The sequence below is a fragment of the Pseudophryne corroboree genome, chromosome 11 (genome assembly GCF_028390025.1).
Source record: "Pseudophryne corroboree isolate aPseCor3 chromosome 11, aPseCor3.hap2, whole genome shotgun sequence".
NCBI lineage: Eukaryota > Metazoa > Chordata > Amphibia > Anura > Myobatrachidae > Pseudophryne > Pseudophryne corroboree.
Genome location: NC_086454.1, coordinates 178,554,393 through 178,578,856, shown reverse-complemented (window position 1 = coordinate 178,578,856; position 24,464 = coordinate 178,554,393). Strand labels below are relative to the sequence as shown.

The 24,464-nt window shown below is 37.5% G+C and overlaps 12 non-coding genes across 12 annotated transcripts; all 12 read left to right on the top strand.

Moving 5' to 3' along the window:
- The first annotated feature begins 481 nt into the window (after positions 1 to 481).
- TRNAS-UGA (transfer RNA serine (anticodon UGA)) lies at positions 482 to 563 on the top strand. Its single transcript has one exon. It is a non-coding gene; the product is annotated as a tRNA-Ser (tRNA).
- Positions 564 to 2,795: 2,232 nt separating this feature from the next.
- Positions 2,796 to 2,877, top strand: TRNAS-UGA (transfer RNA serine (anticodon UGA)). The gene has a single exon. It is a non-coding gene; the product is annotated as a tRNA-Ser (tRNA).
- A 1,080-nt stretch (positions 2,878 to 3,957) lies between these two features.
- On the top strand, positions 3,958 to 4,039 carry TRNAS-UGA (transfer RNA serine (anticodon UGA)). Its single transcript has one exon. It is a non-coding gene; the product is annotated as a tRNA-Ser (tRNA).
- Positions 4,040 to 6,281: 2,242 nt separating this feature from the next.
- Positions 6,282 to 6,363, top strand: TRNAS-UGA (transfer RNA serine (anticodon UGA)). Its single transcript has one exon. It is a non-coding gene; the product is annotated as a tRNA-Ser (tRNA).
- A 1,081-nt stretch (positions 6,364 to 7,444) lies between these two features.
- On the top strand, positions 7,445 to 7,526 carry TRNAS-UGA (transfer RNA serine (anticodon UGA)). Its single transcript has one exon. It is a non-coding gene; the product is annotated as a tRNA-Ser (tRNA).
- A 2,245-nt stretch (positions 7,527 to 9,771) lies between these two features.
- Positions 9,772 to 9,850, top strand: TRNAS-UGA (transfer RNA serine (anticodon UGA)). The gene has a single exon. It is a non-coding gene; the product is annotated as a tRNA-Ser (tRNA).
- A 1,081-nt stretch (positions 9,851 to 10,931) lies between these two features.
- On the top strand, positions 10,932 to 11,013 carry TRNAS-UGA (transfer RNA serine (anticodon UGA)). The gene has a single exon. It is a non-coding gene; the product is annotated as a tRNA-Ser (tRNA).
- Positions 11,014 to 12,093: 1,080 nt separating this feature from the next.
- On the top strand, positions 12,094 to 12,175 carry TRNAS-UGA (transfer RNA serine (anticodon UGA)). The gene has a single exon. It is a non-coding gene; the product is annotated as a tRNA-Ser (tRNA).
- Positions 12,176 to 13,258: 1,083 nt separating this feature from the next.
- Positions 13,259 to 13,337, top strand: TRNAS-UGA (transfer RNA serine (anticodon UGA)). The gene has a single exon. It is a non-coding gene; the product is annotated as a tRNA-Ser (tRNA).
- A 7,454-nt stretch (positions 13,338 to 20,791) lies between these two features.
- On the top strand, positions 20,792 to 20,873 carry TRNAS-UGA (transfer RNA serine (anticodon UGA)). Its single transcript has one exon. It is a non-coding gene; the product is annotated as a tRNA-Ser (tRNA).
- A 1,080-nt stretch (positions 20,874 to 21,953) lies between these two features.
- Positions 21,954 to 22,035, top strand: TRNAS-UGA (transfer RNA serine (anticodon UGA)). Its single transcript has one exon. It is a non-coding gene; the product is annotated as a tRNA-Ser (tRNA).
- A 1,083-nt stretch (positions 22,036 to 23,118) lies between these two features.
- On the top strand, positions 23,119 to 23,197 carry TRNAS-UGA (transfer RNA serine (anticodon UGA)). The gene has a single exon. It is a non-coding gene; the product is annotated as a tRNA-Ser (tRNA).
- Positions 23,198 to 24,464: the final 1,267 nt, after the last annotated feature.

Genomic DNA, 24,464 nt, shown 5'->3' with positions numbered 1-24,464 from the left:
CACACAGTGTATGTTTTGCAGGTAACCCAGCAGGTGCATAGGTGTATTAATTACTCACTGACACATTTTAAAAAGTCCACTTGTGGAGCTAATTATTTACTTGTAGTTCTGCGAGGAGACCTGCAAAACATGCACTGTGTGGGGTTCTGAGAACTGAGTTTGAGAACCTGTGGAATAGACCAATGAAAAACCTAATATATTTTAAATGATTATTATTTGATAAAATGTCCGTAAAATGTACAATACAGTTCATGAGCACTAGTGTTGGCATGGTGTGATGTTAAAGGCTCTGATTTCTAATTAATTTAGTACAAGATCAAAAGTCCTTGACACCTATATTTGACATTAAACTATACTAGCTATTATATTTCACAAAGTTTACATATTAATATTGAAGCAAATTAAAATAAAATGTATCAGATATTTCTGCCAACAGGAAAAATGTTTTGATTTCCAAGTAGCACCATCCAATTGAGGTCAGGTAGTTGTGGCCGAGTGGTTAAGGCGATGGACTTGAAATCCATTGGTGTTTCCCCGCGCTGGTTCAAATCCTGCCAGCTACGTACTGCTTTTTATGCATGTAGAAAGGTAAGCTCATTTGTCCTTGATAACTTTATTTTCCATGAAACTAAAGTAGCTTTTACATTTCCCAAAGTTTAACTTACTGTAAAAGCTACCAAAAAAGGAAAACATTGATTTTGCACACAGCTTGTCAGTGAAACAACATTAAGGTAGTTGTGGCCGAGTGGTTAAGGTGATGGACTCAAAATCCATTTGCTTTTCAAGCTGGTTTAAAGCATTCAAGATGAAGAGAATCAAAGCATGTTATGTTTAAGAATTGAGTTCTCAATCTCAGCTTAGCTCACCTACATATATATCCTGTTTTACAATGGACTTCTTTTTAAACCATATAATCTCAGACAGTCTTCCTGCATTCTATGTACATGCTTGTGACCTTGTATAAATGTTTCCCAGTGGCAACTTATGCATGCAGATTCTTTCTATCTGGATTTACAGCTGTAGAGATGTAATAAAAGGTAAGAAATAATGTCTGGTAATCAACAAACTATTAATTGTGCAGTGTCAGTTGTTCTAATTCCAAACTTTATTAAGGAATAGACCATAAGTTCTCAAACTCAGTCCTCAGGACCCCACACAGTGTATGTTTTGCAGGTAACCCAGCAGGTGCATAGGTGTATTAATTACTCACTGACACATTTTAAAAAGTCCACTTGTGGAGCTAATTATTTACTTGTAGTTCTGCGAGGAGACCTGCAAAACATGCACTGTGTGGGGTTCTGAGAACTGAGTTTGAGAACCTGTGGAATAGACCAATGAAAAACCTAATATATTTTAAATGATTATTATTTGATAAAATGTCCGTAAAATGTACAATACAGTTCATGAGCACTAGTGTTGGCATGGTGTGATGTTAAAGGCTCTGATTTCTAATTAATTTAGTACAAGATCAAAAGTCCTTGACACCTATATTTGACATTAAACTATACTAGCTATTATATTTCACAAAGTTTACATATTAATATTGAAGCAAATTAAAATAAAATGTATCAGATATTTCTGCCAACAGGAAAAATGTTTTGATTTCCAAGTAGCACCATGCAATTGAGGTCAGGTAGTGGTGGCCGAGTGGTTAAGGCAATGGACTTTAAATCCATTGGGGTTTTCCTGCGCAGGTTCAAATCCTGCCAGCTACGTACTGCTTTTTATGCATGTAGAAAGCTAAGCTCATTTGTCCTTGATAACTTTATTTTCCATGAAACTAAAGTAGCTTTTACATTTCCCAAAGTTTAACTTACTGTAAAAGCTACCAAAAAAGGAAAACATTGATTTTGCACACAGCTTGTCAGTGAAACAACATTAAGGTAGTTGTGGCCGAGTGGTTAAGGTGATGGACTCAAAATCCATTTGCTTTTCAAGCTGGTTTAAAAACGAAATGCATTCAAGATGAAGAGAATCAAAGCATGTTATGTTTAAGAATTGAGTTCTCAATCTCAGCTTAGCTCACCTACATATATATCCTGTTTTACAATGGACTTCTTTTTAAACAATATAATCTCAGACAGTGTCTTCCTGCATTCTATGTACATGCTTGTGACCTTGTATAAATGTTTCCCAGTGGCAACTTATGCATGCAGATTCTTTCTATCTGGATTTACAGCTGTAGAGATGTAATGAAAGGTAAGAAATAATGTCTGGTAATCAACAAACTATTAATTGTGCAGTGTCAGTTGTTCTAATTCCAAACTTTATTAAGGAATAGACCATAAGTTCTCAAACTCAGTCCTCAGGACCCCACACAGTGTATGTTTTGCAGGTAACCCAGCAGGTGCATAGGTGTATTAATTACTCACTGACACATTTTAAAAAGTCCACTTGTGGAGCTAATTATTTACTTGTAGTTCTGCGAGGAGACCTGCAAAACATGCACTGTGTGGGGTTCTGAGAACTGAGTTTGAGAACCTGTGGAATAGACCAATGAAAAACCTAATATATTTTAAATGATTATTATTTGATAAAATGTCCGTAAAATGTACAATACAGTTCATGAGCACTAGTGTTGGCATGGTGTGATGTTAAAGGCTCTGATTTCTAATTAATTTAGTACAAGATCAAAAGTCCTTGACACCTATATTTGACATTAAACTATACTAGCTATTATATTTCACAAAGTTTACATATTAATATTGAAGCAAATTAAAATAAAATGTATCAGATATTTCTGCCAACAGGAAAAATGTTTTGATTTCCAAGTAGCACCATCCAATTGAGGTCAGGTAGTTGTGGCTGAGTGGTTAAGGCGATGGACTTGAAATCCATTGGGGTTTCCCCGCGCAGGTTCAAATCCTGCCAGCTACGTACTGCTTTTTATGCATGTAGAAAGCTAAGCTCATTTGTCCTTGATAACTTTATTTTCCATGAAACTAAAGTAGCTTTTACATTTCCAAAAGTTTAACTTACTGTAAAAGCTACCAAAAAAGGAAAACATTGATTTTGCACACAGCTTGTCAGTGAAACAACATTAAGGTAGTTGTGGCCGAGTGGTTAAGGTGATGGACTCAAAATCCATTTGCTTTTCAAGCTGGTTTAAAAACGAAATGCATTCAAGATGAAGAGAATCAAAGCATGTTATGTTTAAGAATTGAGTTCTCAATCTCAGCTTAGCTCACCTACATATATATCCTGTTTTACAATGGACTTCTTTTTAAACAATATAATCTCAGACAGTGTCTTCCTGCATTCTATGTACATGCTTGTGACCTTGTATAAATGTTTCCCAGTGGCAACTTATGCATGCAGATTCTTTCTATCTGGATTTACAGCTGTAGAGATGTAATGAAAGGTAAGAAATAATGTCTGGTAATCAACAAACTATTAATTGTGCAGTGTCAGTTGTTCTAATTCCAAACTTTATTAAGGAATAGACCATAAGTTCTCAAACTCAGTCCTCAGGACCCCACACAGTGTATGTTTTGCAGGTAACCCAGCAGGTGCATAGGTGTATTAATTACTCACTGACACATTTTAAAAAGTCCACTTGTGGAGCTAATTATTTACTTGTAGTTCTGCGAGGAGACCTGCAAAACATGCACTGTGTGGGGTTCTGAGAACTGAGTTTGAGAACCTGTGGAATAGACCAATGAAAAACCTAATATATTTTAAATGATTATTATTTGATAAAATGTCCGTAAAATGTACAATACAGTTCATGAGCACTAGTGTTGGCATGGTGTGATGTTAAAGGCTCTGATTTCTAATTAATTTAGTACAAGATCAAAAGTCCTTGACACCTATATTTGACATTAAACTATACTAGCTATTATATTTCACAAAGTTTACATATTAATATTGAAGCAAATTAAAATAAAATGTATCAGATATTTCTGCCAACAGGAAAAATGTTTTGATTTCCAAGTAGCACCATCCAGTTGAGGTCAGGTAGTTGTGGCCGAGTGGTTAAGGCGATGGACTTGAAATCCATTGGGGTTTCCCCGCGCAGGTTTAAATCCTGCCAGCTACGTACTGCTTTTTATGCATGTAGAAAGCTAAGCTCATTTGTCCTTGATAACTTTATTTTCCATGAAACTAAAGTAGCTTTTACATTTCCCAAAGTTTAACTTACTGTAAAAGCTACCAAAAAAGGAAAACATTGATTTTGCACACAGCTTGTCAGTGAAACAACATTAAGGTAGTTGTGGCCGAGTGGTTAAGGTGATGGACTCAAAATCCATTTGCTTTTCAAGCTGGTTTAAAAACGAAATGCATTCAAGATGAAGAGAATCAAAGCATGTTATGTTTAAGAATTGAGTTCTCAATCTCAGCTTAGCTCACCTACATATATATCCTGTTTTACAATGGACTTCTTTTTAAACCATATAATCTCAGACAGTGTCTTCCTGCATTCTATGTACATGCTTGTGACCTTGTATAAATGTTTCCCAGTGGCAACTTATGCATGCAGATTCTTTCTATCTGGATTTACAGCTGTAGAGATGTAATGAAAGGTAAGAAATAATGTCTGGTAATCAACAAACTATTAATTGTGCAGTGTCAGTTGTTCTAATTCCAAACTTTATTAAGGAATAGACCATAAGTTCTCAAACTCAGTCCTCAGGACCCCACACAGTGTATGTTTTGCAGGTAACCCAGCAGGTGCATAGGTGTATTAATTACTCACTGACACATTTTAAAAAGTCCACTTGTGGAGCTAATTATTTACTTGTAGTTTTGCGAGGAGACCTGCAAAACATGCACTGTGTGGGGTTCTGAGAACTGAGTTTGAGAACCTGTGGAATAGACCAATGAAAAACCTAATATATTTTAAATGATTATTATTTGATAAAATGTCCGTAAAATGTACAATACAGTTCATGAGCACTAGTGTTGGCATGGTGTGATGTTAAAGGCTCTGATTTCTAATTAATTTAGTACAAGATCAAAAGTCCTTGACACCTATATTTGACATTAAACTGTACTAGCTATTATATTTCACAAAGTTTACATATTAATATTGAAGCAAATTAAAATAAAATGTATCAGATATTTCTGCCAACAGGAAAAATGTTTTGATTTCCAAGTAGCACCATGCAATTGAGGTCAGGTAGTGGTGGCCGAGTGGTTAAGGCAATGGACTTTAAATCCATTGGGGTTTTCCTGCGCAGGTTCAAATCCTGCCAGCTACATACTGCTTTTTATGCATAGAGAAAGCTAAGCTCATTTGTCCTTGATAACTTTATTTTCCATGAAACTAAAGTAGCTTTTACATTTCCCAAAGTTTAACTTACTGTAAAAGCTACCAAAAAAGAAAAACATTGATTTTGCACACAGCTTGTCAGTGAAACAACATTAAGGTAGTTGTGGCCGAGTGGTTAAGGTGATGGACTCAAAATCCATTTGCTTTTCAAGCTGGTTTAAAAACGAAATGCATTCAAGATGAAGAGAATCAAAGCATGTTATGTTTAAGAATTGAGTTCTCAATCTCAGCTTAGCTCACCTACATATATATCCTGTTTTACAATGGACTTCTTTTTAAACAATATAATCTCAGACAGTGTCTTCCTGCATTCTATGTACATGCTTGTGACCTTGTATAAATGTTTCCCAGTGGCAACTTATGCATGCAGATTCTTTCTATCTGGATTTACAGCTGTAGAGATGTAATGAAAGGTAAGAAATAATGTCTGGTAATCAACAAACTATTAATTGTGCAGTGTCAGTTGTTCTAATTCCAAACTTTATTAAGGAATAGACCATAAGTTCTCAAACTCAGTCCTCAGGTCCCCACACAGTGTATGTTTTGCAGGTAACCCAGCAGGTGCATAGGTGTATTAATTACTCACTGACACATTTTAAAAAGTCCACTTGTGGAGCTAATTATTTACTTGTAGTTCTGCGAGGAGACCTGCAAAACATGCACTGTGTGGGGTTCTGAGAACTGAGTTTGAGAACCTGTGGAATAGACTAATGAAAAACCTAATATATTTTAAATGATTATTATTTGATAAAATGTCCGTAAAATGTACAATACAGTTCATGAGCACTAGTGTTGGCATGGTGTGATGTTAAAGGCTCTGATTTCTAATTAATTTAGTACAAGATCAAAAGTCCTTGACACCTATATTTGACATTAAACTATACTAGCTATTATATTTCACAAAGTTTACATATTAATATTGAAGTGAATTAAAATAAAATGTATCAGATATTTCTGCCAACAGGAAAAATGTTTTGATTTCCAAGTAGCACCATCCAATTGAGGTCAGGTAGTTGTGGCCGAGTGGTTAAGGCGATGGACTTGAAATCCATTGGGGTTTCCCCGCGCAGGTTCAAATCCTGCCAGCTACGTACTGCTTTTTATGCATGTAGAAAGCTAAGCTCATTTGTCCTTGATAACTTTATTTTCCATGAAACTAAAGTAGCTTTTACATTTCCAAAAGTTTAACTTACTGTAAAAGCTACCAAAACAGGAAAACATTGATTTTGCACACAGCTTGTCAGTGAAACAACATTAAGGTAGTTGTGGCCGAGTGGTTAAGGTGATGGACTCAAAATCCATTTGCTTTTCAAGCTGGTTTAAAAAACGAAATGCATTCAAGATGAAGAGAATCAAAGCATGTTATGTTTAAGAATTGAGTTCTCAATCTCAGCTTAGCTCACCTACATATATATCCTGTTTTACAATGGACTTCTTTTTAAACAATATAATCTCAGACAGTGTCTTCCTGCATTCTATGTACATGCTTGTGACCTTGTATAAATGTTTCCCAGTGGCAACTTATGCATGCAGATTCTTTCTATCTGGATTTACAGCTGTAGAGATGTAATGAAAGGTAAGAAATAATGTCTGGTAATCAACAAACTATTAATTGTGCAGTGTCAGTTGTTCTAATTCCAAACTTTATTAAGGAATAGACCATAAGTTCTCAAACTCAGTCCTCAGGACCCCACACAGTATATGTTTTGCAGGTAACCCAGCAGGTGCATAGGTGTATTAATTACTCACTGACACATTTTAAAAAGTCCACTTGTGGAGCTAATTATTTACTTGTAGTTCTGCGAGGAGACCTGCAAAACATGCACTGTGTGGGGTTCTGAGAACTGAGTTTGAGAACCTGTGGAATAGACCAATGAAAAACCTAATATATTTTAAATGATTATTATTTGATAAAATGTCCGTAAAATGTACAATACAGTTCATGAGCACTAGTGTTGGCATGGTGTGATGTTAAAGGCTCTGATTTCTAATTAATTTAGTACAAGATCAAAAGTCCTTGACACCTATATTTGACATTAAACTATACTAGCTATTATATTTCACAAAGTTTACATATTAATATTGAAGCAAATTAAAATAAAATATATCAGATATTTCTGCCAACAGGAAAAATGTTTTGATTTCCAAGTAGCACCATCCAATGGAGGTCAGGTAGTTGTGGCTGAGTGGTTAAGGCAATGGACTTGAAATCCATTGGGGTTTCCCCGCGCAGGTTCAAATCCTGCCAGCTACGTACTGCTTTTTATGCATGTAGAAAGCTAAGCTCATTTGTCCTTGATAACTTTATTTTCCATGAAACTAAAGTAGCTTTTACATTTCCCAAAGTTTAACTTACTGTAAAAGCTACCAAAAAAGGAAAACATTGATTTTGCACACAGCTTGTCAGTGAAACAACATTAAGGTAGTTGTGGCCAAGTGGTTAAGGTGATGGACTCAAAATCCATTTGCTTTTCAAGCTGGTTTAAAAACGAAATGCATTCAAGATGAAGAGAATCAAAGCATGTTATGTTTAAGAATTGAGTTCTCAATCTCAGCTTAGCTCACCTACATATATATCCTGTTTTACAATGGACTTCTTTTTAAACCATATAATCTCAGACAGTGTCTTCCTGCATTCTATGTACATGCTTGTGACCTTGTATAAATGTTTCCCAGTGGCAACTTATGCATGCAGATTCTTTCTATCTGGATTTACAGCTGTAGAGATGTAATGAAAGGTAAGAAATAATGTCTGGTAATCAACAAACTATTAATTGTGCAGTGTCAGTTGTTCTAATTCCAAACTTTATTAAGGAATAGACCATAAGTTCTCAAACTCAGTCCTCAGGACCCCACACAGTGTATGTTTTGCAGGTAACCCAGCAGGTGCATAGGTGTATTAATTACTCACTGACACATTTTAAAAAGTCCACTTGTGGAGCTAATTATTTACTTGTAGTTCTGCGAGGAGACCTGCAAAACATGCACTGTGTGGGGTTCTGAGAACTGAGTTTGAGAACCTGTGGAATAGACCAATGAAAAACCTAATATATTTTAAATGATTATTATTTGATAAAATGTCCGTAAAATGTACAATACAGTTCATGAGCACTAGTGTTGGCATGGTGTGATGTTAAAGGCTCTGATTTCTAATTAATTTAGTACAAGATCAAAAGTCCTTGACACCTATATTTGACATTAAACTGTACTAGCTATTATATTTCACAAAGTTTACATATTAATATTGAAGCAAATTAAAATAAAATGTATCAGATATTTCTGCCAACAGGAAAAATGTTTTGATTTCCAAGTAGCACCATGCAATTGAGGTCAGGTAGTGGTGGCCGAGTGGTTAAGGCAATGGACTTTAAATCCATTGGGGTTTTCCTGCGCAGGTTCAAATCCTGCCAGCTACATACTGCTTTTTATGCATAGAGAAAGCTAAGCTCATTTGTCCTTGATAACTTTATTTTCCATGAAACTAAAGTAGCTTTTACATTTCCCAAAGTTTAACTTACTGTAAAAGCTACCAAAATAGAAAAACATTGATTTTGCACACAGCTTGTCAGTGAAACAACATTAAGGTAGTTGTGGCCGAGTGGTTAAGGTGATGAACTCAAAATCCATTTGCTTTTCAAGCTGGTTTAAAAACGAAATGCATTCAAGATGAAGAGAAGCAAAGCATGTTATGTTTAAGAATTGAGTTCTCAATCTCAGCTTAGCTCACCTACATATATATCCTGTTTTACAATGGACTTCTTTTTAAACAATATAATCTCAGACAGTGTCTTCCTGCATTCTATGTACATGCTTGTGACCTTGTATAAATGTTTCCCAGTGGCAACTTATGCATGCAGATTCTTTCTATCTGGATTTACAGCTGTAGAGATGTAATGAAAGGTAAGAAATAATGTCTGGTAATCAACAAACTATTAATTGTGCAGTGTCAGTTGTTCTAATTCCAAACTTTATTAAGGAATAGACCATAAGTTCTCAAACTCAGTCCTCAGGTCCCCACACAGTGTATGTTTTGCAGGTAACCCAGCAGGTGCATAGGTGTATTAATTACTCACTGACACATTTTAAAAAGTCCACTTGTGGAGCTAATTATTTACTTGTAGTTCTGCGAGGAGACCTGCAAAACATGCACTGTGTGGGGTTCTGAGAACTGAGTTTGAGAACCTGTGGAATAGACTAATGAAAAACCTAATATATTTTAAATGATTATTATTTGATAAAATGTCCGTAAAATGTACAATACAGTTCATGAGCACTAGTGTTGGCATGGTGTGATGTTAAAGGCTCTGATTTCTAATTAATTTAGTACAAGATCAAAAGTCCTTGACACCTATATTTGACATTAAACTATACTAGCTATTATATTTCACAAAGTTTACATATTAATATTGAAGCGAATTAAAATAAAATGTATCAGATATTTCTGCCAACAGGAAAAATGTTTTGATTTCCAAGTAGCACCATCCAATTGAGGTCAGCTAGTTGTGGCCGAGTGGTTAAGGCGATGGACTTGAAATCCATTGGGGTTTCCCCGCGCAGGTTCAAATCCTGCCAGCTACGTACTGCTTTTTATGCATGTAGAAAGCTAAGCTCATTTGTCCTTGATAACTTTATTTTCCATGAAACTAAAGTAGCTTTTACATTTCCAAAAGTTTAACTTACTGTAAAAGCTACCAAAACAGGAAAACATTGATTTTGCACACAGCTTGTCAGTGAAACAACATTAAGGTAGTTGTGGCCGAGTGGTTAAGGTGATGGACTCAAAATCCATTTGCTTTTCAAGCTGGTTTAAAAAACGAAATGCATTCAAGATGAAGAGAATCAAAGCATGTTAGGTTTAAGAATTGAGTTCTCAATCTCAGCTTAGCTCACCTACATATATATCCTGTTTTACAATGGACTTCTTTTTAAACAATATAATCTCAGACAGTGTCTTCCTGCATTCTATGTACATGCTTGTGACCTTGTATAAATGTTTCCCAGTGGCAACTTATGCATGCAGATTCTTTCTATCTGGATTTACAGCTGTAGAGATGTAATGAAAGGTAAGAAATAATGTCTGGTAATCAACAAACTATTAATTGTGCAGTGTCAGTTGTTCTAATTCCAAACTTTATTAAGGAATAGACCATAAGTTCTCAAACTCAGTCCTCAGGACCCCACACAGTATATGTTTTGCAGGTAACCCAGCAGGTGCATAGGTGTATTAATTACTCACTGACACATTTTAAAAAGTCCACTTGTGGAGCTAATTATTTACTTGTAGTTCTGCGAGGAGACCTGCAAAACATGCACTGTGTGGGGTTCTGAGAACTGAGTTTGAGAACCTGTGGAATAGACCAATGAAAAACCTAATATATTTTAAATGATTATTATTTGATAAAATGTCCGTAAAATGTACAATACAGTTCATGAGCACTAGTGTTGGCATGGTGTGATGTTAAAGGCTCTGATTTCTAATTAATTTAGTACAAGATCAAAAGTCCTTGACACCTATATTTGACATTAAACTATACTAGCTATTATATTTCACAAAGTTTACATATTAATATTGAAGCAAATTAAAATAAAATGTATCAGATATTTCTGCCAACAGGAAAAATGTTTTGATTTCCAAGTAGCACCATCCAATGGAGGTCAGGTAGTTGTGGCTGAGTGGTTAAGGCAGTGGACTTGAAATCCATTGGGGTTTCCCCGCGCAGGTTCAAATCCTGCCAGCTACGTACTGCTTTTTATGCATGTAGAAAGCTAAGCTCATTTGTCCTTGATAACTTTATTTTCCATGAAACTAAAGTAGCTTTTACATTTCCCAAAGTTTAACTTACTGTAAAAGCTACCAAAAAAGGAAAACATTGATTTTGCACACAGCTTGTCAGTGAAACAACATTAAGGTAGTTGTAGCCGAGTGGTTAAGGTGATGGACTCAAAATCCATTTGCTTTTCAAGCTGGTTTAAAAACGAAATGCATTCAAGATGAAGAGAATCAAAGCATGTTATGTTTAAGAATTGAGTTCTCAATCTCAGCTTAGCTCACCTACATATATATCCTGTTTTACAATGGACTTCTTTTTAAACAATATAATCTCAGACAGTGTCTTCCTGCATTCTATGTACATGCTTGTGACCTTGTATAAATGTTTCCCAGTGGCAACTTATGCATGCAGATTCTTTCTATCTGGATTTACAGCTGTAGAGATGTAATGAAAGGTAAGAAATAATGTCTGGTAATCAACAAACTATTAATTGTGCAGTGTCAGTTGTTCTAATTCCAAACTTTATTAAGGAATAGACCATAAGTTCTCAAACTCAGTCCTCAGGACCCCACACAGTGTATGTTTTGCAGGTAACCCAGCAGGTGCATAGGTGTATTAATTACTCACTGACACATTTTAAAAAGTCCACTTGTGGAGCTAATTATTTACTTGTAGTTCTGCGAGGAGACCTGCAAAACATGCACTGTGTGGGGTTCTGAGAACTGAGTTTGAGAACCTGTGGATTAGACCAATGAAAAACCTAATATATTTTAAATGATTATTATTTGATAAAATGTCCGTAAAATGTACAATACAGTTCATGAGCACTAGTGTTGGCATGGTGTGATGTTAAAGGCTCTGATTTCTAATTAATTTAGTACAAGATCAAAAGTCCTTGACACCTATATTTGACATTAAACTATACTAGCTATTATATTTCACAAAGTTTACATATTAATATTGAAGCAAATTAAAATAAAATGTATCAGATATTTCTGCCAACAGGAAAAATGTTTTAATTTCCAAGTAGCACCATCCAATGGAGGTCAGGTAGTTGTGGCCGAGTGGTTAAGGTGATGGACTTGAAATCCATTGGGGTTTCCCCGCGCAGGTACAAATCCTGCCAGCTACGTACTTCTTTTTATGCATGTAGAAAGGTAAGCTCATTTGTCCTTGATAACTTTATTTTCCATGAAACTAAAGTAGCTTTTACATTTCCCAAAGTTTAACTTACTGTAAAAGCTACCAAAAAAGGAAAACATTGATTTTGCACACAGCTTGTCAGTGAAACAACATTAAGGTAGTTGTGGCCGAGTGGTTAAGGTGATGGACTCAAAATCCATTTGCTTTTCAAGCTGGTTTAAAAACGAAATGCATTCAAGATGAAGAGAATCAAAGCATGTTATGTTTAAGAATTGAGTTCTCAATCTCAGCTTAGCTCACCTACATATATATCCTGTTTTACAATGGACTTCTTTTTAAACAATATAATCTCAGACAGTGTCTTCCTGCATTCTATGTACATGCTTGTGACCTTGTATAAATGTTTCCCAGTGGCAACTTATGCATGCAGATTCTTTCTATCTGGATTTACAGCTGTAGAGATGTAATGAAAGGTAAGAAATAATGTCTGGTAATCAACAAACTATTAATTGTGCAGTGTCAGTTGTTCTAATTCCAAACTTTATTAAGGAATAGACCATAAGTTCTCAAACTCAGTCCTCAGGACCCCACACAGTGTATGTTTTGCAGGTAACCCAGCAGGTGCATAGGTGTATTAATTACTCACTGACACATTTTAAAAAGTCCACTTGTGGAGCTAATTATTTACTTGTAGTTCTGCGAGGAGACCTGCAAAACATGCACTGTGTGGGGTTCTGAGAACTGAGTTTGAGAACCTGTGAAATAGACCAATGAAAAACCTAATATATTTTAAATGATTATTATTTGATAAAATGTCCGTAAAATGTACAATACAGTTCATGAGCACTAGTGTTGGCATGGTGTGATGTTAAAGGCTCTGATTTCTAATTAATTTAGTACAAGATCAAAAGTCCTTGACACCTATATTCGACATTAAACTATACTAGCTATTATATTTCACAAAGTTTACATATTAATATTGAAGCAAATTAAAATAAAATGTATCAGATATTTCTGCCAACAGGAAAAATGTTTTGATTTCCAAGTAGCACCACCCAATTAAGGTCAGGTAGTTGTGGCCGAGTGGTTAAGGCGATGGACTTGAAATCCATTTGGGTTTCACCGCGCAGGTTCAAATCCTGCCAGCAACGTACTGCTTTTTATGCATGTAGAAAGCTAAGCTCATTTGTAGAGATGAGCGCCTGAAATTTTTCGGGTTTTGTGTTTTGGTTTTGGGTTCGGTTCCGCGGCCGTGTTTTGGGTTCGACCGCGTTTTGGCAAAACCTCACCGAATTTTTTTTGTCGGATTCGGGTGTGTTTTGGATTCGGGTGGTTTTTTCAAAAAACCCTAAAAAACATCTTAAAACATTGAATTTGGGGGTCATTTTGATCCCATAGTATTATTAACCTCAATAACCATAATTAACACTCATTTTCAGTCTATTCTGAACACCTTACACCTCACAATATTATTTTTAGTCCTAAAATTTGCACCGAGGTCGCTGGATGACTAAGCTCAGCGACCCTAGTGGCCGACACAAACACCGGGCCCATCTAGGAGTGGCACTGCAGTGTCACGCAGGATGTCCCTTCCAAAAAACCCTCCCCAAACAGCACATGACGCAAAGAAAAAAAGAGGCGCAATGAGGTAGCTGTGTGAGTAAGATTAGCGACCCTAGTGGCCGACACAAACACCGGGCCCATCTAGGAGTGGCACTGCAGTGTCACGCAGGATGTCCCTTCCAAAAAACCCTCCCCAAACAGCACATGACGCAAAGAAAAAAAGAGGCGCAATGAGGTAGCTGACTGTGTGAGAAAGATAAGCGACCCTAGTGGCCGACACAAACACCGGGCCCATCTAGGAGTGGCACTGCAGTGTCACGCAGGATGTCCCTTCCAAAAAACCCTCCCCAAACAGCACATGACGCAAAGAAAAAAAGAGGCGCAATGAGGTAGCTGTGTGAGTAAGATTAGCGACCCTAGTGGCCGACACAAACACCTGGCCCATCTAGGAGTGGCACTGCAGTGTCACGCAGGATGTCCCTTCCAAAAAACCCTCCCCAAACAGCACATGACGCAAAGAAAAAAAGAGGCGCAATGAGGTAGCTGACTGTGTGAGAAAGATAAGCGACCCTAGTGGCCGACACAAACACCGGGCCCATCTAGGAGTGGCACTGCAGTGTCACGCAGGATGTCCCTTCCAAAAAACCCTCCCCAAACAGCACATGACGCAAAGAAAAAAAGAGGCGCAATGAGGTAGCTGACTGTGTGAGAAAGATAAGCGACCCTAGTGGCCGACACAAACACCGGGCCCATCTAGGAGTGGCACTGCAGTGTCACGCAGGATGTCCCTTCCAAAAAACCCTCCCCAAACAGCACATGACGCAAAGAAAAATAAAAGAAAAAAGAGGTGCAAGATGGAATTGTCCTTGGGCCCTTCCCACCCACCCTTATGTTGTATAAACAAAACAGGACATGCACACTTTAACCAACCCATCATTTCAGTGACAGGGTCTGCCACACGACTGTGACTGAAATGACGGGTTGGTTTGGACCCCCACCAAAAAAGAAGCAATTAATCTCTCCTTGCACAAACTGGCTCTACAGAGGCAAGATGTCCACCTCATCATCATCCTCCGATATATCACCGTGTACATCCCCCTCCTCACAGATTATCAATTCGTCCCCACTGGAATCCACCATGTCAGCTCCCTGTGTACTTTGTGGAGGCAATTGCTGCTGGTCAGTGTCTCCGCGGAGGAATTGATTATAATTCATTTTAATGAACATCATCTTCTCCACATTTTCTGGATGTAACCTCGTACGCCGATTGCTGACAAGGTGAGCGGCGGCACTAAACACTCTTTCGGAGTACACACTTGTGGGAGGGCAACTTAGGTAGAATAAAGCCAGTTTGTGCAAGGGCCTCCAAATTGCCTCTTTTTCCTGCCAGTATAAGTACGGACTGTGTGACGTGCCTACTTGGATGCGGTCACTCATATAATCCTCCACCATTCTATCAATGGTGAGAGAATCATATGCAGTGACAGTAGACGACATGTCCGTAATGGTTGTCAGGTCCTTCAGTCCGGACCAGATGTCAGCATCAGCAGTCGCTCCAGACTGCCCTGCATCACCGCCAGCGGGTGGGCTCGGAATTCGGATTTGGGATTTCGAAGAATGCACAGTTCTTTGCTGTGCTGCTTTTGCCAGCTTGAGTCTTTTCATTTTTCTAGCGAGAGGCTGAGTGCTTCCATCCTCATGTGAAGCTGAACCACTAGCCATGAACATAGGCCAGGGCCTCAGCCGTTCCTTGCCACTCCGTGTGGTAAATGGCATATTGGCAAGTTTACGCTTCTCCTCCGACAATTTTATTTTAGGTTTTGGAGTCCTTTTTTTTCTGATATTTGGTGTTTTGGATTTGACATGCTCTGTACTATGACATTGGGCATCGGCCTTGGCAGACGACGTTGCTGGCATTTCATCGTCTCGGCCATGACTAGTGGCAGCAGCTTCAGCACGAGGTGGAAGTGGATCTTGATCTTTCCCTAATTTTGGAACCTCAACTTTTTTATTCTCCATATTTTATAGGCAGAACTAAAAGGCACCTCAGGTAAACAATGGAGATGGATGGATTGGATACTAGTATACAATTATGGACGGACTGCCACGGTTAGGTGGTATAAAAAATCCACGGTTAGGTGGTATATAATACAATTATGGATGGACGGACTGCCTGCCGAGTTCCGACACAGAGGTAGCCACAGCCGTGAACTACCGCACTGTACACTGGTTGATAAAGAGATAGTAGTATACTCGTAACAACTAGTATGACACTATGACGACGGTATAAAGAATGAAAAAAAAACCACGGTTAGGTGGTATATATTATAATAATAATACAATTATGGATGGACGGACTGCCTGCCGACTGCCGACACAGAGGTAGCCACAGCCGTGAACTACCGCACTGTACACTGGTTCATAAAGAGATAGTAGTATACTCGTAACAACTAGTATGACACTATGACGACGGTATAAAGAATGAAAAAAAAACCACGGTTAGGTGGTATATATTATAATAATAATACAATTATGGATGGACGGACTGCCTGCCGACTGCCGACACAGAGGTAGCCACAGCCGTGAACTACCGCACTGTACACTGGTTGATAAAGAGATAGTAGTATACTCGTAACAACTAGTATGACACTATGACGACGGTATAAAGAATGAAAAAAAAACCACGGTTAGGTGGTATATATTATAATAATAATACAATTATGGATGGACGGACTGCCTGCCGACTGCCGACACAGAGGTAGCCACAGCCGTGAACTACCGCACTGTACACTGGTTGATAAAGAGATAGTAGTATACTCGTAACAACTAGTATGACACTATGACGACGGTATAAAGAATGAAAAAAAAACCACGGTTAGGTGGTATATATTATAATAATAATACAATTATGGATGGACGGACTGCCTGCCGACTGCCGACACAGAGGTATCCACAGCCGTGAACTACCGCACTGTACACTGGTTGATAAAGAGATAGTAGTATACTCGTAACAACTAGTATGACACTATGACGACGGTATAAAGAATGAAAAAAAAACCACGGTTAGGTGGTATATATTATAATAATAATACAATTATGGATGGACGGACTGCCTGCCGACTGCCGACACAGAGGTAGCCACAGCCGTGAACTACCGCACTGTACACTGGTTGATAAAGAGATAGTAGTATACTCGTAACAACTAGTATGACACTATGACGACGGTATAAAGAATGAAAAAAAAACCACGGTTAGGTGGTATATATTATAATAATAATACAATTATGGATGGACGGACTGCCTGCCGAGTTCCGACACAGAGGTAGCCACAGCCGTGAACTACCGCACTGTACACTGGTTGATAAAGAGATAGTAGTATACTCGTAACAACTAGTATGACACTATGACGACGGTATAAAGAATGAAAAAAAAACCACGGTTAGGTGGTATATATTATAATAATAATACAATTATGGATGGACGGACTGCCTGCCGACTGCCGACACAGAGGTAGCCACAGCCGTGAACTACCGCACTGTACACTGGTTGATAAAGAGATAGTAGTATACTCGTAACAACTAGTATGACACTATGACGACGGTATAAAGAAAGAAAAAAAAATACCACAGTTAGGTGGTATATATTATAATAATAATAATACAATTATGGATGGACGGACTGCCTGCCGACTGCCGACACAGAGGTAGCCACAGCCGTGAACTACCGCACTGTACACTGGTTGATAAAGAGATAGTAGTATACTCGTAACAACTAGTATGACACTATGACGGTATAAAGAATGAAAAAAAAACCACGGTTAGGTGGTATATATTATAATAATAATACAATTATGGATGGACGGACTGCCTGCCGACTGCCGACACAGAGGTAGCCACAGCCGTGAACTACCGCACTGTACACTGGTTGATAAAGAGATAGTAGTATACTCGTAACAACTAGTATGACACTATGACGACGGTATAAAGAAAGAAAAAAAAATACCACGGTTAGGTGGTATATATTGTAATACAATTATGGATGGACGGACTGCCTGCCGAGTTCCGACTGCCGACACAGAGGTAGCCACAGCCGTGAACTACCGCACTGTACTGTGTCTGCTGCTAATATAGACTGGTTGATAAAGAGATAGTATACAATACATACAACAATATACTACTATACTGGTGGTCAGGCACTGGTCACCACTAGTCACACTGGCAGTGGCACTCCTGCAGCAAAAGTGTGCACTGTTTAATTTTAAATTAATATAATATTATGTACTCCTGGGGGCTCCTGCTATAACAACCTGCAGTGCTCCCCAGTCTCCCCCACAATTATTATAAGCTTTGCCTTTTATACATTGATGTGCAGCACACTGGGCTGAGCTGAGTGCACACAGACTGAGTCACACTGTGTGACTGGCTGCTGCTGTGTATCGTTTTTTTTCAGGCAGAGAACGGATATAGCAGAGAACGGATATATTATATTAAAATAAATAAAAGTTAACTAACAACAACTGCACTGGTCACTGTGGTAAACTCTGTCTGACTCTGCACAATCTATCTCTCTCTTCTAATCTAATTTCTAATGGAGAGGACGCCAGCCACGTCCTCTCCCTATCAATCTCAATGCACGTGTGAAAATGGCGGCGACGCGCGGCTCCTTATATAGAATCTGAGTCTCGCGAGAATCCGACAGCGTCATGATGACGTTCGGGCGCGCTCGGGTTAACCGAGCAAGGCGGGAGGATCCGAGTCTGCTCGGACCCGTGAAAAAAACATGAAGTTCGTGCGGGTTCGGTTTCAGAGAAACCGAACCCGCTCATCTCTACTCATTTGTCCTTGATAACTTTATTTTCCATGAAACTAAAGTAGCTTTTACATTTCCCAAAGTTTAACTTACTGTAAAAGCTACCAAAAAAGGAAAACATTGATTTTGCACACAGCTTGTCAGTGAAACAACATTAAGGTAGTTGTGGCCGAGTGGTTAAGGTGATGGACTCAAAATCCATTTGCTTTTCAAGCTGGTTTAAAAACGAAATGCATTCAAGATGAAGAGAATCAAAGCATGTTATGTTTAAGAATTGAGTTCTCAATCTCAGCTTAGCTCACCTACATATATATCCTGTTTTACAATGGACTTCTTTTTAAACAATATAATCTCAGACAGTGTCTTCCTGCATTCTATGTACATGCTTGTGACCTTGTATAAATGTTTCCCAGTGGCAACTTATGCATGCAGATTCTTTCTATCTGGATTTACAGCTGTAGAGATGTAATGAAAGGTAAGAAATAATGTCTGGTAATCAACAAACTATTAATTGTGCAGTGTCAGTTGTTCTAATTCTAAACTTTATTAAGGAATAGACCATAAGTTCTCAAACTCAGTCCTCAGGACCCCACACAGTGTATGTTTTGCAGGAAACCCAGCAGGTGCATAGGTGTATTAATTACTCACTGACACATTTTAAAAAGTCCACTTGTGGAGCTAATTATTTACTTGTGGTTCTGCGAGGAGACCTGCAAAACATGCACTGTGTGGGGTTCTGAGAACTGAGTTTGAGAACCTGTGAAATAGACCAATGAAAAACCTAATATATTTTAAATGATTATTATTTGATAAAATGTCCGTAAAATGTACAATACAGTTCATGAGCACTAGTGTTGGCATGGTGTGATGTTAAAGGCTCTGATTTCTAATTAATTTAGTACAAGATCAAAAGTCCTTGACACCTATATTTGACATTAAACTGTACTAGCTATTATATTTCACAAAGTTTACATATTAATATTGAAGCAAATTAAAATAAAATGTATCAGATATTTCTGCCAACAGGAAAAATGTTTTGATTTCCAAGTAGCACCATGCAATTGAGGTCAGGTAGTGGTGGCCGAGTGGTTAAGGCAATGGACTTTAAATCCATTGGGGTTTTCCTGCGCAGGTTCAAATCCTGCCAGCTACATACTGCTTTTTATGCATAGAGAAAGCTAAGCTCATTTGTCCTTGATAACTTTATTTTCCATGAAACTAAAGTAGCTTTTACATTTCCCAAAGTTTAACTTACTGTAAAAGCTACCAAAAAAGGAAAACATTGATTTTGCACACAGCTTGTCAGTGAAACAACATTAAGGTAGTTGTGGCCGAGTGGTTAAGGTGATGGACTCAAAATCCATTTGCTTTTCAAGCTGGTTTAAAAACGAAATGCATTCAAGATGAAGAGAATCAAAGCATGTTATGTTTAAGAATTGAGTTCTCAATCTCAGCTTAGCTCACCTACATATATATCCTGTTTTACAATGGACTTCTTTTTAAACAATATAATCTCAGACAGTGTCTTCCTGCATTCTATGTACATGCTTGTGACCTTGTATAAATGTTTCCCAGTGGCAACTTATGCATGCAGATTCTTTCTATCTGGATTTACAGCTGTAGAGATGTAATGAAAGGTAAGAAATAATGTCTGGTAATCAACAAACTATTAATTGTGCAGTGTCAGTTGTTCTAATTCCAAACTTTATTAAGGAATAGACCATAAGTTCTCAAACTCAGTCCTCAGGTCCCCACACAGTGTATGTTTTGCAGGTAACCCAGCAGGTGCATAGGTGTATTAATTACTCACTGACACATTTTAAAAAGTCCACTTGTGGAGCTAATTATTTACTTGTAGTTCTGCGAGGAGACCTGCAAAACATGCACTGTGTGGGGTTCTGAAAACTGAGTTTGAGAACCTGTGGAATAGACCAATGAAAAACCTAATATATTTTAAATGATTATTATTTGATAAAATGTCCGTAAAATGTACAATACAGTTCATGAGCACTAGTGTTGGCATGGTGTGATGTTAAAGGCTCTGATTTCTAATTAATTTAGTACAAGATCAAAAGTCCTTGACACCTATATTTGACATTAAACTATACTAGCTATTATATTTCACAAAGTTTACATATTAATATTGAAGCAAATTAAAATAAAATGTATCAGATATTTCTGCCAACAGGAAAAATGTTTTGATTTCCAAGTAGCACCATCCAATGGAGGTCAGGTAGTTGTGGCCGAGTGGTTAAGGCAATGGACTTGAAATCCATTGGGGTTTCCCCGCGCAGGTTCAAATCCTGCCAGCTACGTACTGCTTTTTATGCATGTAGAAAGCTAAGCTCATTTGTCCTTGATAACTTTATTTTCCATGAAACTAAAGTAGCTTTTACATTTCCCAAAGTTTAACTTACTGTAAAAGCTACCAAAAAAGGAAAACATTGATTTTGCACACAGCTTGTCAGTGAAACAACATTAAGGTAGTTGTGGCCGAGTGGTTAAGGTGATGGACTCAAAATCCATTTGCTTTTCAAGCTGGTTTAAAAACGAAATGCATTCAAGATGAAGAGAATCAAAGCATGTTATGTTTAAGAATTGAGTTCTCAATCTCAGCTTAGCTCACCTACATATATATCCTGTTTTACAATGGACTTCTTTTTAAACAATATAATCTCAGACAGTGTCTTCCTGCATTCTATGTACATGCTTGTGACCTTGTATAAATGTTTCCCAGTGGCAACTTATGCATGCAGATTCTTTCTATCTGGATTTACAGCTGTAGAGATGTAATGAAAGGTAAGAAATAATGTCTGGTAATCAACAAACTATTAATTGTGCAGTGTCAGTTGTTCTAATTCCAAACTTTATTAAGGAATAGACCATAAGTTCTCAAACTCAGTCCTCAGGACCCCACACAGTGTATGTTTTGCAGGTAACCCAGCAGGTGCATAGGTGTATTAATTACTCACTGACACATTTTAAAAAGTCCACTTGTGGAGCTAATTATTTACTTGTAGTTCTGCGAGGAGACCTGCAAAACATGCACTGTGTGGGGTTCTGAGAACTGAGTTTGAGAACCTGTGGATTAGACCAATGAAAAACCTAATATATTTTAAATGATTATTATTTGATAAAATGTCCGTAAAATGTACAATACAGTTCATGAGCACTAGTGTTGGCATGGTGTGATGTTAAAGGCTCTGATTTCTAATTAATTTAGTACAAGATCAAAAGTCCTTGACACCTATATTTGACATTAAACTATACTAGCTATTATATTTCACAAAGTTTACATATTAATATTGAAGCAAATTAAAATAAAATGTATCAGATATTTCTGCCAACAGGAAAAATGTTTTAATTTCCAAGTAGCACCATCCAATGGAGGTCAGGTAGTTGTGGCCGAGTGGTTAAGGTGATGGACTTGAAATCCATTGGGGTTTCCCCGCGCAGGTACAAATCCTGCCAGCTACGTACTTCTTTTTATGCATGTAGAAAGGTAAGCTCATTTGTCCTTGATAACTTTATTTTCCGTGAAACTAAAGTAGCTTTTACATTTCCCAAAGTTTAACTTACTGTAAAAGCTACCAAAAAAGGAAAACATTGATTTTGCACACAGCTTGTCAGTGAAACAACATTAAGGTAGTTGTGGCCGAGTGGTTAAGGTGATGGACTCAAAATCCATTTGCTTTTCAAGCTGGTTTAAAAACGAAATGCATTCAAGATGAAGAGAATCAAAGCATGTTATGTTTAAGAATTGAGTTCTCAATCTCAGCTTAGCTCACCTACATATATATCCTGTTTTACAATGGACTTCTTTTTAAACCATATAATCTCAGACAGTGTCTTCCTGCATTCTATGTACATGCTTGTGACCTTGTATAAATGTTTCCCAGTGGCAACTTATGCATGCAGATTCTTTCTATCTGGATTTACAGCTGTAGAGATGTAATGAAAGGTAAGAAATAATGTCTGGTAATCAACAAACTATTAATTGTGCAGTGTCAGTTGTTCTAATTCCAAACTTTATTAAGGAATAGACCATAAGTTCTCAAACTCAGTCCTCAGGACCCCACACAGTGTATGTTTTGCAGGTAACCCAGCAGGTGCATAGGTGTATTAATTACTCACTGACACATTTTAAAAAGTCCACTTGTGGAGCTAATTATTTACTTGTAGTTCTGCGAGGAGACCTGCAAAACATGCACTGTGTGGGGTTCTGAGAACTGAGTTTGAGAACCTGTGAAATAGACCAATGAAAAACCTAATATATTTTAAATGATTATTATTTGATAAAATGTCCGTAAAATGTACAATACAGTTCATGAGCACTAGTGTTGGCATGGTGTGATGTTAAAGGCTCTGATTTCTAATTAATTTAGTACAAGATCAAAAGTCCTTGACACCTATATTCGACATTAAACTATACTAGCTATTATATTTCACAAAGTTTACATATTAATATTGAAGCAAATTAAAATAAAATGTATCAGATATTTCTGCCAACAGGAAAAATGTTTTGATTTCCAAGTAGCACCACCCAATTAAGGTCAGGTAGTTGTGGCCGAGTGGTTAAGGCGATGGACTTGAAATCCATTTGGGTTTCACCGCGCAGGTTCAAATCCTGCCAGCAACGTGCTGCTTTTTATGCATGTAGAAAGCTAAGCTCATTTGTCCTTGATAACTTTATTTTCCATGAAACTAAAGTAGCTTTTACATTTCCCAAAGTTTAACTTACTGTAAAAGCTACCAAAAAAGGAAAACATTGATTTTGCACACAGCTTGTCAGTGAAACAACATTAAGGTAGTTGTGGCCGAGTGGTTAAGGTGATGGACTCAAAATCCATTTGCTTTTCAAGCTGGTTTAAAAACGAAATGCATTCAAGATGAAGAGAATCAAAGCATGTTATGTTTAAGAATTGAGTTCTCAATCTCAGCTTAGCTCACCTACATATATATCCTGTTTTACAATGGACTTCTTTTTAAACAATATAATCTCAGACAGTGTCTTCCTGCATTCTATGTACATGCTTGTGACCTTGTATAAATGTTTCCCAGTGGCAACTTATGCATGCAGATTCTTTCTATCTGGATTTACAGCTGTAGAGATGTAATGAAAGGTAAGAAATAATGTCTGGTAATCAACAAACTATTAATTGTGCAGTGTCAGTTGTTCTAATTCCAAACTTTATTAAGGCATAGACCATAAGTTCTCAAACTCAGTCCTCAGGACCCCACACAGTGTATGTTTTGCAGGTAACCCAGCAGGTGCATAGGTGTATTAATTACTCACTGACACATTTTAAAAAGTCCACTTGTGGAGCTAATTATTTACTTGTGGTTCTGCGAGGAGACCTGCAAAACATGCACTGTGTGGGGTTCTGAGAACCGAGTTTGAGAACCTGTGGAATAGACCAATGAAAAACCTAATATATTTTAAATGATTATTATTTGATAAAATGTCCGTAAAATGTACAATACAGTTCATGAGCACTCGTGTTGGCATGGTGTGATGTTAAAGGCTCTGATTTCTAATTAATTTAGTACAAGATCAAAAGTCCTTGACACCTATATTTGACATTAAACTATACTAGCTATTATATTTCACAAAGTTTACATATTAATATTGAAGCAAATTAAAATAAAATGTATCAGATATTTCTGCCAACAGGAAAAATGTTTTGATTTCCAAGTAGCACCATGCAATTGAGGTCAGGTAGTTGTGGCCGAGTGGTTAAGGCAATGGATTTTAAATCCATTGGGGTTTTCCTGCGCAGGTTCAAATCCTGCCAGCTACGTACTGCTTTTTATGCATAGAGAAAGCTAAGCTCATTTGTCCTTGATAACTTTATTTTCCATGAAACTAAAGTAGCTTTTACATTTCCCAAAGTTTAACTTAATGT